Below are 18837 nucleotides of genomic sequence, written 5' to 3'. Positions count from 1 at the left end.
GTGTGACTGTAACGGCCAAGTCAGAAGTTTTCTTTCCTTTCAGTCATTCTAGTATATTTGAATTTGTCATATTTATTTATTGAGCTAATATAAAAAGCCACATTTTCTCTGGGGACAAATAAAGTTCTATGTAAAATGCTGCAAAACATAAAAAATATGTCATATACCGTAGTACATCATAAGAACAAGAACTGAGAGGATATCGTATCACAGGGCCTGTGGCAATTTCCATCCCTATTTGGGGAGATAATTTTCCTCTTTATTGATTTATTTTATTGTTTTAAATAAAAATAAAGCGTCTAGAGCAGTGTTGCCCAACATCGGTCCTGTGGCCCCCCCTGTGGCTGCAGGTTTTTGTTCCAACCAGCTTCTGTTTTTAATTGGACTCCTGGAATAATTAAGTGATGTGTTATTTCCCAAGTTCTGTGTTTTGGGAACAATATAGAAATTAGGAAACTATCCATCCATCCATTACACAACCCGCTACATCCTAACTACAGGGTCACGGGGGTCTGCTGGAGCCAATCCCAGCCAATATAGGGCGCAAGTCAGGAAACAAACCCCGGGCAGGGCGCCAGTCAACAGAACACACCAACACATCAAGCACACACTAGGGACAATTTAGGATCACCAATGCACCTAACCTGCATGTCTTTGGATTGTGGGAGAAACCAAAGCAGACACGGGGAGAACATGCAAACTCCACGCAGGGAGGACCCGGGAAGCAAACCTGGGCCTCCTACCTGCGAGGCAGCAGCGCTACCCACTGCGCCCCCATGCCGCCCAATTAGAAAACTAAGTTTGGTACAAAAAAATTATATATTAAAATGTACCATGCAGTTATAAGGGAATAATGTATTTTTTCTTTTTAACAATAATTTCATCTTGATTTTCATTCTACTGTTCTAGGTATTCTAATTGTTTAATTAATCAATTATTTACTAATTAGTGGGTCTGATGCTAAAGTAGTTGCAGCCTTTGACTATTCAGTGTTGTTTGCCAGCGTGTCTGCTCTGCTAATTTTTAATTGTCATTAAAACGATACAACAAAGGGGAAAAACTGCACAGAGAAAGGGCAAAATATAATGAAATCAACAAAAGAGAGTTAAGTATTTAAATCTATAGCAAAAGCAGAAATATTTCTAAATGTCTTATAAATGTAAAAATCATGCTGCTGTGCTTTTCTGAATGTAGAATAAAAGAAAAATAATACCAGCTAATTAAATGAGATCAGTGCCATCAGGTGTTGTCACTGATTAGGAATCTGGTTGGAACAAAAACCTGCAGTCATGGGGTGGTGTGGGAGGGCGACAGGACCGAGGTTGGGAAACACTGGTCTAGAGATAATGACAACATGCCACCATAGTGACAAAAATAATGTTCACTTCAAAAGTGAAAAACAATAACAACCAGAATCCCAACTTTTATCCAGTCATAGCTACAAAGGAAATTCCTTATTTTTGACATATGTTAACATCATTACATGCAACACGGACAACAATACCCTAGGAATAATGAACAAAGGTACCATAACTGTGGAACACAAAAGAGAACAACCAGTTTATTGAAAGAATTACCAAAGACTTCTGGAATGCAGTTGGAAGAAACATATTTCTTTCTAATTTCTGCTTGCTGGGTTTATTTTTTATTCCTAAACTTCAAATGCTGAAATCACTACATGCTCATTTCCTTTCCCAAGATGACCTGAATGCATGTACTGTTACATCAATAGCTGCTTACGTGTGTAAAAAGAAGATCGTGCTGAATAAAGTGAATTTGAAGGGTGCCTACTCTCCAGTCTGTAAATAGCTTCAGGGATAAAGGTCCAACTGTGACTAACCAGATGGTTGTGGATGAGAGATGAAACCAGATCTGAATGTGCATGTGGAGTCTAATGAGGTGGTTGCTTACGGTTTCATTTAGAGTGTCACAACCTACCTTCAGCCTGGAGTTGGACTCAAGGCTGCTAAAATGTCAAGCTCTTACAGTGTCCTGGAAAGGAAAGCAATCTGCATTCTTGGGGTGTGTATTAATCTGTGAATAAAAGAAAACAAAATTGTTAAGGTGATCTTTTACAAACCATGGTAGAGTCACATATTTCTTTAGCTAAAAATATCCTGTTTTGAAAGAAGAATGGTAAAAAATAAATAGTACAACAAAGGGCTACACAAGGAAATATCTGACTAACATTTCAAGTGAGAATCCTTTGGTCTGAACTGTTTGATTCACTGGGCAGCAGGGTCTTCTCTTAAGGACTTGGCTTGGGGCACACACAGTGGATCAGTTTCAAGTGAAAGATCTGAAGGATTACTGGGAGACCTCCCTTCAAAGGCATAACAGCCATTGGGGATCCATATTGTCAAGATGAAGGGCACGGTGGCCTAAGGAATTTTGAGGCTTAAAAGTGACAATAACATTTTTATGGAAGTCCTATTTTTCCTTGTAAAAAATGAAAAAAGTAACCTCCGAATCAGGCCAAAAGTTCTCGAACAGGCTTTACTACTATCTTTTAATAATCAAATTCTCATGCCACGAAATCTGCCAATTAGTAAGATGACAAGATGAAGCCATTATATCTCAGAATATGTTTTATTTGAACATGCTCAACAAAGCTGTGAGCTTCATCAGGTAACAAAATTCAGAAATACCATGGACAATGCCACATTTATAAAGGGGGGGGGGTCGGGTCGAGAATACCCTGTAAGCAGGCAAGTGGGAGTCCAAAACATGTATTACACATCTGGTAGATTAACAAGACTGTTGCTAAAAGTGCAACAATTGCACAGCTGGAGCCAGATCAATAAACCGCTTCATTAAAACCACATTTCTGTATATTTAACAAACACCAGGCAGATAAACAAGGCGCGTGAGTAAGACTTCCAACCCTGCCAAAGACCGAGTGCACAAATAACTCAGCAGGTCAGCGTGACCTCCATCGTGGACAGGTTAACCTCAACATCATGCCAGCCACGGCTTTGAACCTTCCACTGTGAATGTTAAGTATAAGAGTCCAAACGGGTTTAACAATAAAGCACTTAATTGATGCACCCCACAAGAACTAGGCCTAAATAAATGTGCGTTTCTGTCCTGCTCAGACTGGGGGGTTTGGCAGGCTTTCATAATCAGAGAATGGTGGGGCCTACCTTCATTTAAGGCAATGCCCCACACTTCCATCTAATTCTAAAGTTAAAATAAGCTTTTTTCCCCTAGGTTGGGGGTACTCAGCTCTGCTCCTGGAGGTCAACAGTGGCTGCATGTTTTCCTTTAACCAAAATGTTTAATTAGAACTTATTTATTTACTAGTAAAGCAGTATGTTCTTTTGGGTGTAGTTTTACTTAACTCATTTATGATTCAGAACCCTTAATTGCCTATTTTAGTTTTAAATAGCTGCATTACAAGTTTTAATTGTCTGTTTTCTTAAGCAGTCATCAGTTAATAATGAGGTACAAATGATAAAGGAACCACCAGCTCTCCAATTAACAGGCTTCCATTTAAACCTGTGTATATGCATCATTTAATGCAGTGTTTCTCCACCTTTAAGTATTTGTGACCCGAGTTTTCATAACAGTATTAATCGCGCCCCCCTAATGTTTTTTTGAAGCCCTAATAAAATTTATTCCTATATTTTTTGCTGCCGATACACCGCTACGAATAGCGAAATTACGCCACATATGGCAACATTCGCACCCCCTTTTTTGTTACATCCCCACAGTTTGAGAACCGCGGATTTAATGCAATGTTTCGAAACAAATGAGAGAGAAAAGTAAGGACCAAGAGGTACAAATCTGTTCTGGACCATAAAACATATGAATAATGTTCTCAGAAAATAAAAAAATCTACACTTTGATAAAGATTTGTCTTGGAGAAATGAGAGTACTAATGGCATATAATTAAAATACAAAGTTTCATTATCTGCTAGGCCTGGCTTCTAATTACAAAACTGGTTGGAATAAAAACCTGTACCCATTACAGACCTCCAGGACTGGAGCTGAGCACCCCTATTCAAGGTTCATAAAGCACAGACGTAGGGGCAGAAAGACAAAGATGGACAAATGGTCACTGATAAAGGGTGCACTAGGTGACCTGCTTATATTTCTGGCAGTTTCATGATGTTCCCTGTCAAACCCCACAAACGACTCATATCCGACCGCTTACTTCATTGCTAAACCCCTACGCCAGGGGTGGGCAAAGTTTTTTTGTTCCAACTCAATTGCTTAATTAAAAAAAAAATCCTTGTCAATTATTTAATTTCATGGCTTGTTAATGCTTTAACTCTGCCATGTCAAGTCATTCTCATATTCTAGATTTTTTTTTCCTTTCTAAGGATATCATCCAAATGATTTGAAGTCTAAAACAGAAGTGTAATTCTCAGCCATTCACTTTTTTCTCTTGACTTTACTTCCAAGTATTTAATTAAACCAAATAATGCACGATAAACACACACAGGTGTAAATGGAAACCAGCTAAATGGAGAAATACTGGTTTCTTTTGTCATTTGCATCCGATTGCTACACAGCAAAAACTGGAGAGTTTAAATTTCAGGGTTAAATATTTCCGAGTTCATTTTCACCCCCAAAGTGTAATTTTAACACATTCCGATATAAATGGTGTTCACAGTTGGAGTTATTAAACAGAGTTGATCACATCAGTGTTAGTCCAACTCTGCAGAAATGTAATTAAGCTCCACCCATGAATTTCACTTCAGTTGGAGACGAAGGACAGAAGTTGGCGGCATTTTCCTCCTCTCAAGCAGTTGTACACGGTAAGTGCAATCAAGTCAAAGTCACCTAAATTCATGCAGTAAACTGTAATATGCACAAACACACATTTGCGGAGAATACACCCCCCCTCCCCCCAAGTTTTGCGGCGGTTTGGCCTCGTGTCCACATGACAATGGCGTTTTCCGGGCCTCAAAACGTTTTGTAAGTGGGTTCCAGAGTGGAGACTTTTGAAAACACAACTCTGTCGTCGCCGTGTTTACAGGTGAAAACTTTGATTAAACTTATCCATAGACTGGTCAAAATAAAAATGGTTCAAAATAAATAATTTAAAATAATTACTTCTTGGCTGCATTCTTTTTGCACACAGTATCTGTCTTGATTTACAATCCATGCGACTTCGGGGAAAAAAGGACATTTCGTTGCTGAAGAAACAGATAGTAAAATTGGCTTAAACATCTCGGAGATGCAGTAATCAAATTATTTTTGGCAGCTCGGGCACTTCCCTTTCATTCCAGTTCGTTTCACATTCTGCCTTTGTCAATTTCAGTGATTTTTCCTTCGGTTTTATAACGATTGGTGTTTAAGTTTTATTTCTGTTTAGTCTGAATAAATCCCACGGTGTTTTTACGTTTCCTTGTGGACGGTGTTTCTTAAAAGGTCGTGAGGACATGAACCTTTTTGAAAAGGCTAGAAGAAAAACATTGTTTTTAAGAGTCTCTTTTGCCACGTGGACTGGGCCTTAGTTGTCCGTGACCATGACTTCACTATATTATTATTATTATTATTCACAGTTTTACCTTTAAATGAAAATTTACTTTGTCAATCATTATTACGTTTCAGTACAAACATGCTAGTTCAGGTGAAGCATAACCAACAACAGAAGTATGTGAAGTTGGATGAGGATGAAGGGCAGTTTGACTTTCTGCAGTTCCATGAAAAAGGTAAAATTATACGTTGCTTAGAAAAATGGTTAAAAAAAAAATCATTCTGAATGCACCTTGTAGACTCTGATTTCTTTACATTCCTTTAGCAAACTATTTCATAAATGGGTGTAAATTGCTAAAGTTCTGCAACATGTGCCTCAAGAGTAAAATATACATCAGCTATTTAGGAGGGAATGGGTAGTGATGTCATAAAATATTTATTGATCAGGAAGTTAATATATTTCATTTTAAATGGGATGATTAATATCTACACTTTCAGTTAGCCTTCTGTTTAATGTAGTCTGTAATAACAGCTTTTGGAGACAAGGGGGTGATATAAAATCCATAGGCCTTGTGAAGACACAATCTGACCTGAAAACTGCACATTCACAGTCAGGCTTCATCTAGTGGTAGTTCCTTAAATGACGGTGAATACAGATAAACCTTTGTAACTTGAATAATTAAGAGTTTGAGTATTTATTTTAGCCTATTTATTTCTATCGGAAAAAATGTCGATATATAGATAGCCATTAGGAAAATTTTCTGAATATCAATGCATGTAAAAGGCATCGATCCCCAGCCTAGGAATGGGTTTTGTGAGAGAAAAGTCTCGTAATGATTATACAGTGGCCGATGGGTATATTTAACGTGAACAGTCATTGGTTGTGAGGCAAAAAAACAGTGCTGACCTCAAAAGCATATTAATTTTTAACTCACTGTCTTTTTCAGTCATTGAGAAATTTTGCCTGCCACCTGATGCAAAAGTTATATATAGAGATGCAACAGGGACAGAAATTGATGCAGAAATATTCAATGAACTTGTTGGACAAGGCAATGTGGTGGTGACAGTTTTCTGTGATGATGGTAAGAAGTAAAGTCAGGTATATTGAAGCACTTTTACACCCTATAGAATATTCCTTTACATTCCTATTCTATTCCTTTAGAGTTCTCTACATGTTCCTTGTCTTCTGTTTCTGAGATGTCTGATTCAAGCTTAAACTCAAATGCATCAACTGTAATAGTAGATGAGGTCCCTAGCAAGAGACGGAGAATTGAGGATGGTGCATTGTCTTCTAAACAGGTTTTAACAAAGCTCTCTGGAGTTTCTTAACATATTTTTTACTCTGTCTCTAGAAAAGCTGTGTATCACCATGTTTTGCATTCTCATGCTTTTCTTTTTATTAGTTGATAGAAGATGTGCTAAGAGCCAAGTCTGGTGGTGAAAAAGTACTACAGGAGTACCAAACATCAGAAACCCTAACAGATAGCACAAGAAGACAAATGATTCACATATTGGTGACTCACATGATTGATAATCATGGGTATGTTTTTATATTCTTTTTATTTGTGATGAATAACTGCATGTACACTGCACAAATTTTGATTACTAATTTAATAATCTTCTCTCAGGCTCCATCCTACTAAAGCAATCCGAGAAGAGTATGCTCTTGGGATAGTGACACTGTTCCCTTCCCTCAAGGATCCATATACCAAGAGAGGCTATGTAATAATCCATCCATCCATTGTCTCCCGCTTATCCGAGGTCGGGTCGCGGGGGCAGCAGCTTGAGCCAGAGATGCCCAGACTTCCCTCTCCCCGGCCACTTCTTCTAGCTCTTCCGGGAGAATCCCAAGGCGTTCCCAGGCCAGTCGAGAGACATAGTCCCTCCAGCGTGTCCTGGGTCTTCCCCGGGGCCTCCTCCCGGTTGGACGTGCCCGGAACACCTCACCAGGGAGGCGTCCAGGAGGCATCCTGATCAGATGCCCGAGCCACCTCATCTGACTCCTCTCGATGCGGAGGAGCAGCGGCTCTACTCTGAGCCCCTCCCGGATGACTGAGCTTCTCACCCTATCTTTAAGGGAAAGCCCAGACACCCTGCGGAGGAAACTCATTTCAGCCGCTTGTATTCGCGATCTCGTTCTTTCGGTCACTACCCATAGCTCATGACCATAGGTGAGGGTAGGAACATAGATCGACTGGTAAATTGAGAGCTTCGCCTTGCGGCTCAGCTCCTTTTTCACCACGACAGACCGATGCAATGTCCGCATTACTGCGGATGCCGCACCGATCCGCCTGTCGATCTCACGCTCCATTCTTCCCTCACTCGTGAACAAGACCCCGAGATACTTGAACTCCTCCACTTGGGGCAGGATCTCGCTACCAACCCTGAGAGGGCACTCCACCCTTTTCCGGCTGAGGACCATGGTCTCGGATTTGGAGGTGCTGATTCTCATCCCAGCCGCTTCACACTCGGCTGCGAACCGATCCAGAGAGAGCTGAAGATCACGGCCTGATGAAGCAAATAGGACAACATCATCTGCAAAAAGCAGTGACCCAATCCTGAGCCCACCAAACTGGACCCCCTCAACACCCTGGCTGCGCCTAGAAATTCTGTCCATAAAAGATATGAACAGAATCGGTGACAAAGGGCAGCCCTGGCGGAGTCCAACTCTCACTGGAAACGGGTTCGACTTACTGCCGGCAATGCGGACCAAGCTCTGGCACCGATCGTACAGGGACTGAACAGCCCTTATCAGGGGGGCCGGTACCCCATACTCTCGGACTCTCGGAGTACCCCCCACAGGATTCCCCGAGGGACACGGTCGAATGCCTTTTCTAAGTCCACAAAACACATGTAGACTGGTTGGGCAAACTCCCATGCACCCTCCAGGACCCTGCTAAGGGTATAGAGCTGGTCCACTGTTCCGCGACCAGGACGAAAACCACACTGTTCCTCCTGAATCCGAGGCTCGACTATCCGACGGACCCTCCTCTCCAGGACCCCTGAATAGACTTTTCCAGGGAGGCTGAGGAGTGTGATCCCTCTGTAGTTGGAACACACCCTCCGATCCCCCTTCTTAAAGAGGGGGACCACCACCCCGGTCTGCCAATCCAGAGGCACTGTCCCTGATGTCCATGCGATGTTGCAGAGGCGTGTCAGCCAAGACAGTCCTACAACATCCAGAGCCTTGAGGAACTCTGGGCGTATCTCATCCACCCCCGGGGCCCTACCACCAAGGAGTTTTTTGACCACCTCGGTGACCTCAGTCCCAGAGATGGGGGAGCCCACCTCTGAGTCCCCAGGCTCTGCTTCCTCATTGGAAGGCATGTTAATGGGATTGAGGAGGTCTTCGAAGTATTCCCCCCACCGACCCACAACATCCCGAGTCGAGGTCAGCAGCGCACCATCCCCACCATATACAGTGTTGACACTGCACTGCTTCCCCTTCCTGAGACGCCGGATGGTGGACCAGAATCTCCTCGAAGCCGTCCGAAAGTCATTCTCCATGGCCTCCCCAAACTCCTCCCACGCCCGAGTTTTTGCCTCAGAAACCACCAAAGCCGCATTCCGCTTGGCCTGCCGGTACCTATCAGCTGCCTTCAGCTACATAACAATAATAATTGCATGATTTTTTCATGTCATACTTGCAAAGCTGTGTGCATGGCATTCACATTTAAATTTTCTGAGATTATTTATGACCCAAGTATGACAATGTAATTAATTTTGTTCTTTTTCTTTCAGGAACACTTCTATGATGCTGCAAGTAGCACGGGTTACATTTCTTGGCGTCTGAAGACAGTCCAAAGAAAGATTTGCAGAGAATCTGCACTTCCAACAAAAAGCTCTAAAGACTTTTCTCCAGGAGGCCCAAATTTCCAAAGGATGGTTACTGTTGAAAGGCAGCTTGATGGGGATGCTTGCAAAGAGGCCATGTCTTTGCTCAACCATACCACAGACAATTCCCTGATTTTTCAGAAGATGAGAGAGACCTTTCAGTACCGTCAGAATCTTGTTAATGACCCAGACAGAAGTGTTGATATCCTCTCCACTTTCCCAAGATTCCTGGATACAAAAGGACTGGTAAATTTGTAATACACTGTTTAGAATGGCTTGACATTTGAAAGTATTTCTTGTAGTACTAGTTTAATGTATTGTTTCTTAAAGGTGGATCAAGATTTCACTCTCCTATTCGATGATGACACGTCCTCTAGGCTGTTTCAAAAATGGGATCTGTTCTTCAAGCCAAATGTCATAAAAGAGGCTAAGTGTCTCACTTCAACACCAGAGTTGCGCCGCTTGATGCAGTCAGCAGAAAGTCTCCCAGGAAGTGATCTTGATGAGGCAACAAGTGAGTTGTATTTGTTTTGAAGAATTTTCTGTTACAGTTTTTATTACTAAGTGATTACAATTAGGAAGCAACAGCATCTATGATATTCTTTTTTTACTAGATTTGTTTATTCAGTGCATCTCTGACAGTTGATCTGTTATTTTGGATAAATATGAACAATACTGTTTAAAAATTTCATATTGTCTCCTTGTTCTTTCAACTTTAATTTTAAGTTTTCATTTAATTTTTGTGAATCTTTGTACTCAGCTTATGACCAAGAAATGGCCTCCCTGTTGTTGCTGATACATCTTCTTCCACCACGTCCTGGAGGACCAAAGGCTCCTAAAATTAGTGCATGTGATGCGGTTGAGAGACTTGTAGTCTTTCATAAGGTAAATGATATTGTGGGGATTATAATAATTTGTCATGTCACTTTCTAAGTAGGGCTGGGCCATATGCTCTGGAATACTTTGTGATTATTTGACACCTTTACCTTGGTTATGATTAATACACTTGTCAAGAACTCCTCATTTCACTTTCAAAGTAACCCCATTGGGAGTCTACATGCTTACCAAAACAATTTTGAATTGGGCCCATATAGCTTTTTATCCACTGTGTTTATTTTATTTTAAGTGTGATGAGAAGTGTGTTAATGAACCTGGGGGCAGCCTGTATTCTTATTTATCAAGTGAGTAAGCTACTATAGAATGAAAAACAATCACCTTTATCAGAGTTGTCAAAATGAGGCTGAGGTGGTATTATCCTGATCATGGGCATGTGTGTATGTGGAAGTACACTGTGCCTTCAATTGGCTGAAGCAAACACTTTTTATAAACAACTTATTTTAGGAGTTCTAGTTCTAAAAATTGTAAATTTCTTCAGTTATATAATTATCACATATATGAACACATGTAACAGTATTTGCAAGCGGAAAACCATTCTTGCTGAAGAGTGCATTTCTGCTCTGCATGCCCAAACGTGGACTCAAGAGCAGAGCTGTGATGAGCACTCATCAAATACATTAACCAAATACACTGACTTGAGCACAATTACATCAGTTAGGAATAGGAAATCACTTTTGGTGTTTTTTTGGTTAATTGCCCACTCCAGCTTCTAAGCCACATGTATAAATGAGTATTAAAAAGTGAATGAAATCGCCTTCATATGCACTAACATCTGGCCAGTGAAGTGTTTGAATAATGGCTTTAAATATAGTTTTTTCCATGGCTGCAGATTATACTTGTCTAATGTTCTGTTTCCTTGTCTAAACCCTAGTCATGCTGCAGTTTGGAGGAGCATGTCCGCAGCCAGCACGGTCGGCAGCCATACCTTCTCACTGTTGGGCGTCAGAAGAGCAAGATTGACAGCTTCTACATCTCCATGGATAAGCACCTCGTCCCATGCCAGGCAAACCGCTCCCTTGCGGCATTTGATGAACTTTTCAAAGCACATTTTGTGTTTAATTTGTCTTATGATGCTGCATTAGTGAATTTTTATACATTCCTGCAGACAACAGTATATAACATTGATGTGGGGAAGATGAAGGAGTCACCCAGAGTTAGAGAATTGAGAGCCAGACTGCTTAACCAGCCAGTACAGTTTTCACTCTGAGAGTAAGAGGCTAAAATGATGCTGACCTGTTTCATGTGTCAGAAACTGTATCCCAGCAGTCAGCAGTTGATTTCACATTTAAGAGTTACATATGGTTACTATCCTGGACCAAAGTTCAAATTGTTTTGTGCTCAGCAAGGGTGTAGGCGTCAGTTCCTAACCTTTGCAGGTTTTCGGAAGCACCTTAATAGTGTTCATAGCAATGTTCAGCAAGTTGCTCAAACTTCAACTATTGTGTGTTCCGATAGCGAGACAATTGCATCTTTATCTCAGGCACATGCTTTGGAAGACAGATTTGGTCCCCAAAATCAATTGGACTTTTCTAGTGTTTCTTCTGAGAGCAATGATTCAGGACTTAAAGATCTAACCAAAGAAATGTGTGCATCCATTGTGGCCAAATTACAGGGCAGTGGAATTTCTAACAGTTTGGTGTCCTCAATTGTAGGAGATTTGGAGGAACTAACACGTGAGCTCCGCTCACAAGCAAAGCATACCGCTATTTCTGCTATACCTATTAATGACCCCAACATATCTGAGATAAATGAATCTTTTAAAAAATTAGAAAACCCATTTACAAATCTTAATACTGAATGGAAATGAAATAAATACTTCAGCCTAAAATGGGGAGTTGTCGAGCCAGTTGAAATAACATTGGGAGTCAGATATGACAACAGGCGAAATCAGAAATCTGGTACTTATGATCAAGTACCAGTAAATGATACTTTTATATATGTACCAGTTTTAGAAACATTGAAATTCATGTTCAGAAATCCAGACATTTGTGCTTTCCTAACAGAAGAGTGTAAACCAGAGCCTGACACTTACAATGATTTTTCTGATGAAAGTTATTTTAAATCCCATCCTTTGTTTAGCACAAAAAGACATGCCTTACAAATTCAAGTCTACTATGACGATTTTGAAACCGCCAATCCCCTGGGCTCCAAACATGGCATTCATAAAATTGGTTGTCTTTATTTTGTTTTAAGAAACTTGCCCCCAAAATTTAATTCGGTTTTGATGAACATTCATTTGGTATCGCTTTTTCATGCACAAGATTTGCACAAGTATGGTTTTGATGTTATACTGGAACCATTTATAAATGATTTGAAAATACTGGAACACCAAGGGCTGACCCTTCCCTTTTCTGATGAGCAGATATATGGTACAATCTCACAGATCACTGGAGATAATCTAGGAATGCACAAAATTCTTGGTTTTAGTGAGTCATTCAGTAGCCGTCATTTCTGTCGCCTTTGTTTGATGGAAAAGAATGATTCTCAAACAGTATACAGTGAGGATGATCCTAAGGTGATCCTTCGTGGAAAAGACATATTTGAAATGCATTGCAAGTCTCTATATGAAAACCCACAATTGGTGTCATTATATGGTTTGAAAAAAAATTCAGTACTTAATTCACTGAATTATTTCCATGTTTGTAACAACTATTCATTTGATATAATGCATGATCTCCTAGAAGGTGTGGCCCAATATGAAATCAAATTGCTTTTTGCATATCTTACAGAACACTATTTCAGAACAGGACTTGTTGTCCAGAATTTATTGTTATGATTATGGATTTTTAGAACGAAAAAACCGCCCCACAAAGATAATTTTGGAGACTGCTGGCAACAGCATTGGTTTGAATTCTGTTCAGACATTGTGTCTTGTGAAAAACATCCCACTGTTGTTTGGTGACATCATTAATGCAGGGAACAAAAACTGGAATTTGTTACTGTTGTTACTTCAAATATTGAACATAGTTTTTTCACCTTCTCTCACTCTGGGCATGACAATATATTTAAAGCATTTAATTGTTGACCACCATAAGCTATTTAAGTACTTGTATCCACATAGAAACCTATTGCCCAAGCATCATTTTATGATCCACTACCCATCTTCTATAAGGAAGATTGGCCCCTTATTATATATGTGGTCTATGAGGTTTGAAGCCAAACACAAGGTGTTTAAAGATTATTTCAAAAATTTCAAAAACATCACAAAATCACTGGCTAAAAAGCATCAGATGGCCATTGCCTATCACTGGGAAACCTTCAACCTCAAACAAAACGAGTATGGGCCAATTAAATCTTTTTCTCTCAGAGATGAGAATGTGGTCAACAATGAAATGCTTGAAATGATCTTGTCAAATGATGTTTTCTCAACTAGTTGGGTTAAAGTTGATGGTGTAGAATATAAACCTGGACTTGTTGTTTGCAGTGCAATTGAGGAAGGCATACCAGTGTTTTCTCAAATAAGTGAAATACTTCTGGTTGATCAAATTTTCTTCTTGACAAACAAGCTATTCACAGAGAAGTTTGATGATCATCATCATGCATTCATAGTATTACGAAGTGAGGAATTTTGTCTAACAAAAATGTCTGAGCTTAAAATTCATAAACCATTTGATATTCAAAGTTCATACAATGTTTCAGATGAAAGACTGTACATTGTACCTTCATTTACAATGTTTTAATCAAATTGTATGAAAAAGTATAAAAAGGCAAAAATAAATGTTATTTTTGAAAATTATTTTGTTTTGTTGACATCAATTCTTATTATAACATTTTTTTTCAGTCCAGATAACTTGACACTTTAGGGAGTGAAACTAACAATTAAATTAGTAAAAGAAATTAACTCTGAGCAGTGTTGTTTGTCTAATCCCTTAATGTTACTTCAACTCAGTTTTGTGAGTTAAAGAAAGAACTCTGACATAGTGTTAAATATTTAACACTTTTGAATGTGTTAATTTAACTCTGGAGAGTGTGGAGCTATATAAACCCAGAAAAAGTGTTGAAATCAACTCTGTGGGAGTTCATTCAACACTGGACTTTTTGCTGTGTAATAAGGGGTAATTAAAAACCAAGAATACAGCTGTTTAAGACTAAAATAAGCAATAAAGTGATCAAAATCTTAACTAGTGAGACAACTGAAATGAAGCAGAAGTGTTACTTGAGCAACAAGCACTTCTTATTGAGCAACAAGCAAGCACTTCTTATTAAGCAACTGGGTTGGAACAAAAACCCGCAGCCACTGCGGCCCTCCAGGAATGACTTTGCCCACCTCTGCCCTATGCCTTTTGTAGTGTGTGGTTCACACTAATATACAAAATAAAAATAAGAACATAAACCGCTGAATGTTTGCTGCACGTATACAGAAATGGTGTTTACAGTAGAGTTGAACAGTGAGGAATACATTTCAACAATATTTCCATTATGAACTAGAACAACAATTACTATTGCTTGTTCCCACTCTTAATACAAGATTAAAACATCAAGGTAAAATTTGGCATGAAGACTAAATTTTTTTTTCAAATTAATATGTGAGCAAATATGCTATGAAAGGCATTAACAATGCATCTTGTCAACATGAATACTGTAGCAAGATTGTTGAAAACCTAAGATCACAGTAGGTCACAGCACTCATAAGTATTGTGGAGGAGTGATTAAAGGGAAAAGAAATTAACAAAGCAAATGAACAGAAACATTGGGCACGATTATACAGGTCCTGGCCTATCGAGTGGACTGTCTTCCCACTAGCTAAAACACGGTCCTCCCTCACTCTTCTCCCCGTCTCGTCTACTCTGGTTGCCTTGTCCAAACTTTAGGGTGATGGGAGTAATGTTGGTGAGCTACGTTTAAAAATCTCTTCTGGGGTTACATCTGGGACAATTACTAGATGTTCTTCTCCACATTCTGCAACATCCTCCCCAGGTGCTCCTGTACTAGTAAGCTCCAACATAACTATTAATGGATACTTACATAATTATAACTCAGTTTCATGCAGGCCTCTCTAGAAGTGTGCATCTTCCACAGTACTTGTACAACTGGCATACATAGTGTCTTCTACTGTATTTTAGTTGGATTAAACACAAAAGGAGTATGTATGACGACTTGTCTTTTTATCTGCTACCATTTTCTAAACCACCAAACAAGGAGTTGACCAAATGAATCTCTAAAGCACTGAGCCTGAAGGTGTTTTCTGGTTTTTGGGAAAGCCTAATCTGTTCCATCTTCCTTGTATTTGATTCCACTGCCTTACTACTTTTGTAGGATTTTACCAATTTTGTTTTCATATTCTCACTGTAAAAATGTTAAATTTGTGAATTAGTTATTAGTAAAATAGCCTTTTAAATAATGTTCTCACAAATAAAGACTGAAGCTTATACAAAATCCATACTGTTTCAATGTTAAAAAAAAAATAAAATAATTTACTCTGAAAACAAGAAACAATCAGTTTCAGTACTGGAAATGTGCTAAGTGAAGAATGAGAGAATATAAGTGTTTTATATGCAAGAAATATTCTTGAGGAAATTTGTGTACAACTACAGGCAGAGCTGTTTACATAACACGCAAAGCTCCCACCCCACCAGACTGGTGGGTCGACATACACATGCTTTGTAATTGCTGGGTCCTATACCACCTCCCACCCTTCCCGACGTTAAGAGTGATAATGATAATTGTACTTTTTGTGAATGTTATGTGGAGAGATACCGAAGGAACCTAGTTGTTGCTTCCCACAATTATCTTAAAGCATCTCTGATGATTCCACAAATATTGAATTCATGAAAAAAGAAAACAACCTAAAATGTGCCACTGCAAGGTCTGAAGGGTTTATAAATATGGACTCAGTTATTTGCTTGACAAATACCAACAAAGCTGTCAGCGTTGTGCTAGATGAAAACATGACCCTTCTAAGCTCACAAACATCTGGATCAGATAAACATCACAGCCCAAGAGCCAAAAGTGATGTCACAGCTCTGTGAAACTTATCTTCATCACTACAAATCTGACCAAATAGCTCTGCCTGATTGCAAAGCTGATGACTGCATTTCCTGTGGTTCTAATGCCTAATGTACATTGAGGGGGTGGAGGTGGGAGTAGCAGCCAAATGATGAGAAGCCAAGCCAACACTCGGCCTTCTTTGTGTCTCTCACTCAATGATAAAGCACATATGGCAAAAACAACAAGTAGCTAGTATTACAGGCATGTGTATGAATGTGCAAATAAACAGAAAATCAGGGCTTAAAAAACTTTTTCAACAAAATTCACAGGTATTCAGCATCCTGAACTTTGTTGGTTATTTGTAATTTACAAACCTAACTACTCTTTAACTTCAGACCAAAAGAGAATGAAAAATTCTTCCCATGTTTATCTAGACTCACTTCTAGATACGGACTTGACCCATCCTTGATAAAACTATGAAGGCTAATTCAATGTAATACTCCACCATTATTTACAATATTGTGTGTTTTAGTAACAGAACATGAATTGTACTATGCAAAAGACAATAATCTTAATCAACCAGAGAGTGACGCATTAACATGTTTTGATTATGATTCCTTTGTGACCATCACTAGACCACTGAAAGAGATGAGGGATCAGAGGATAGACCCTCCAACAGGTTATCAAATAATTGGAAGAGGATACTAAGCAAAGCAGCAACTGGCTCTGGCTAAAAAGAAAGGACCAAAAATTAGTGACAACATGACCATCAGCCAACAGGCAGGGTTAATGGTGGGTGCAGCTGGCAGGTCAAGTGTTAGTGTTGAACCTTTCACAGGCATCATGTGCCTATCAATGAAACAAAAAGGGAAGGAGAGTGCCCACCTGATGACCCTATAATGCCATCATATAGATAAGTATCTGGGGGTCCATATCAGTGACTGGCTGGACTGGACTGATAACATGCATGTATGTGATATGACATTGATTTGATCTGTAATTTTCACCTTTGCTGCTATTCCTTAGTATTGTTCCAGTACTACCATAAATCCCTCTTCCTCCCACTCCCCTGCACCTATGTTGATATGTATAAATCAAGGAAATTACCATACTGATATGTGTAATTTAAAACTTTTAAATAAAAGTTTACTTTTCTAAATTTTTAAAGGTAGTATATAAATATCGTACTGGATGTGTATGTAATTCTTTAGATTCATACTTAACTTTTTTGTATTATTGTTTCATCATGTAAAACAAAATTACATGAAAATGATGAAAACACTTTCTGACGCGATTGCCTAGTTGCCCTGGACAGCATTTTTTAACGCATTAAACAGCCACATTGACCATAAAAGTTAACACATTAGCTTTCCCAGGTCTTATTTGCATATTAAAATTTATACCGATTGCAAATGTGACAATTTTATCAGGAACTATGAGCAAACATGTTCAATTATAAAAAGTTATTTTATGTTCTTTTATATATTTACATTTAACAAAATGAGTATTTTCTAAAGTATAATCATTTTAGGGTTTTGAATATTCATTTATCATAATTCATCCATATTCTTAATTTTTTTTTTTTTTTGGATCATCTAATTTAGTTGTTTGTTTAGAACTTCATGATCTATACACTGTCTGTGTGTGGAAAGCAGCTACCCACACATTTTTGCTAACTCATTATTGAAATGTTTTCCAACTCTACATTGCTGATTGTCAACAACAGCATCTCTGTTATAAATAAAAATGAATTTACAGCATTACAGAGTCATTGTAAAATCATAACTACTGTATAGCTGCATGAATATTTGTATGAATATTATACCTTGACTAAATTATGTCTTATTCCACATTGATAGTAGTAGGGTGTTGAGCAGTGTTAGCCATTATGGATGCAATGAGAAGTTAAGCAAAATGACACCTTTTATTGGCTAACTGAACCAATTACAATATGCAAGCTTTCAAGGCAACCTTTTTCTGAGAGTGTGTTCACAAGTGCACTTTGTTTGTTAAGTCCAGCAAAGTTAGCCTTGGCACCCAACGAACACAATACAACCACCGACCCTCCTATAGAAAACAAGTACAGGTATTTGTACAGAGTATTTTGTTACAGATTTCTTGTGTATTTTAACAATAAACAAGAGAAAGTTATTTTTTATTCCCATTGTTTTCCATCAGCTGATCTCAGTACAGTACACTCACTTACCGCTAGTAGACGAGACCTCATGATTGTATTCAAATCCACTTCCAGCCGTCACACACAAAGTGGGCAATCGGATGACATCATCACTGGACACCTTTTGCCCATCACTTAAGTTAAAATTGATGCCAAGTAAGTGTTCATGGTGAAGATTCAAAAATAACTTCTGGCGCTAATTTTCCGACATACTGAATTTGGGACTTTCATTAGTTGTCAGTTATAATCATCAACATTAAAAGAAATAAACATTTGAAATACATCAGTGTGTGTGTAATGAATGAATCTAATATACAAGTTTCACTTTTTGAATGGAATTACTGAAATAAATCAACTTTGTCATGATATTCTAATTTTATGACCAGCACCTGTATATTTTATACACAATAAGATTAAAAAATAACAAAATGAACTGTTTCACCATTAAATATTCCTAATTTACATCAAAGTAAAAGGAGAGGTGCAATTTTCAAAACAAATATTGACAATTTGATAGGTACTCCGAGAAATTATCGATTAATCACAGTAAAGCACCGACAAAAGAATGGTGAGCG

The 18837-nt window shown here is 38.7% G+C and overlaps 1 protein-coding gene across 2 annotated transcripts in view; it reads right to left on the bottom strand.

Moving 5' to 3' along the window:
- Positions 1–18837, bottom strand: part of mrtfba (myocardin related transcription factor Ba) — a 66284-nt gene that overhangs the window by 23394 nt on the left and 24053 nt on the right. For both annotated transcript variants that reach the window (XM_028814115.2, XM_028814116.2), the window contains exon 3: positions 1939–2034. The gene's annotated coding sequence lies outside the window, so the exon portion shown is untranslated. The remainder of the gene's footprint in view (positions 1–1938; positions 2035–18837) is intronic.

Source organism: Erpetoichthys calabaricus, chromosome 11 (assembly GCF_900747795.2).
Source record: "Erpetoichthys calabaricus chromosome 11, fErpCal1.3, whole genome shotgun sequence".
NCBI lineage: Eukaryota > Metazoa > Chordata > Cladistia > Polypteriformes > Polypteridae > Erpetoichthys > Erpetoichthys calabaricus.
This window is presented reverse-complemented; position numbering and strand designations above follow the sequence as displayed.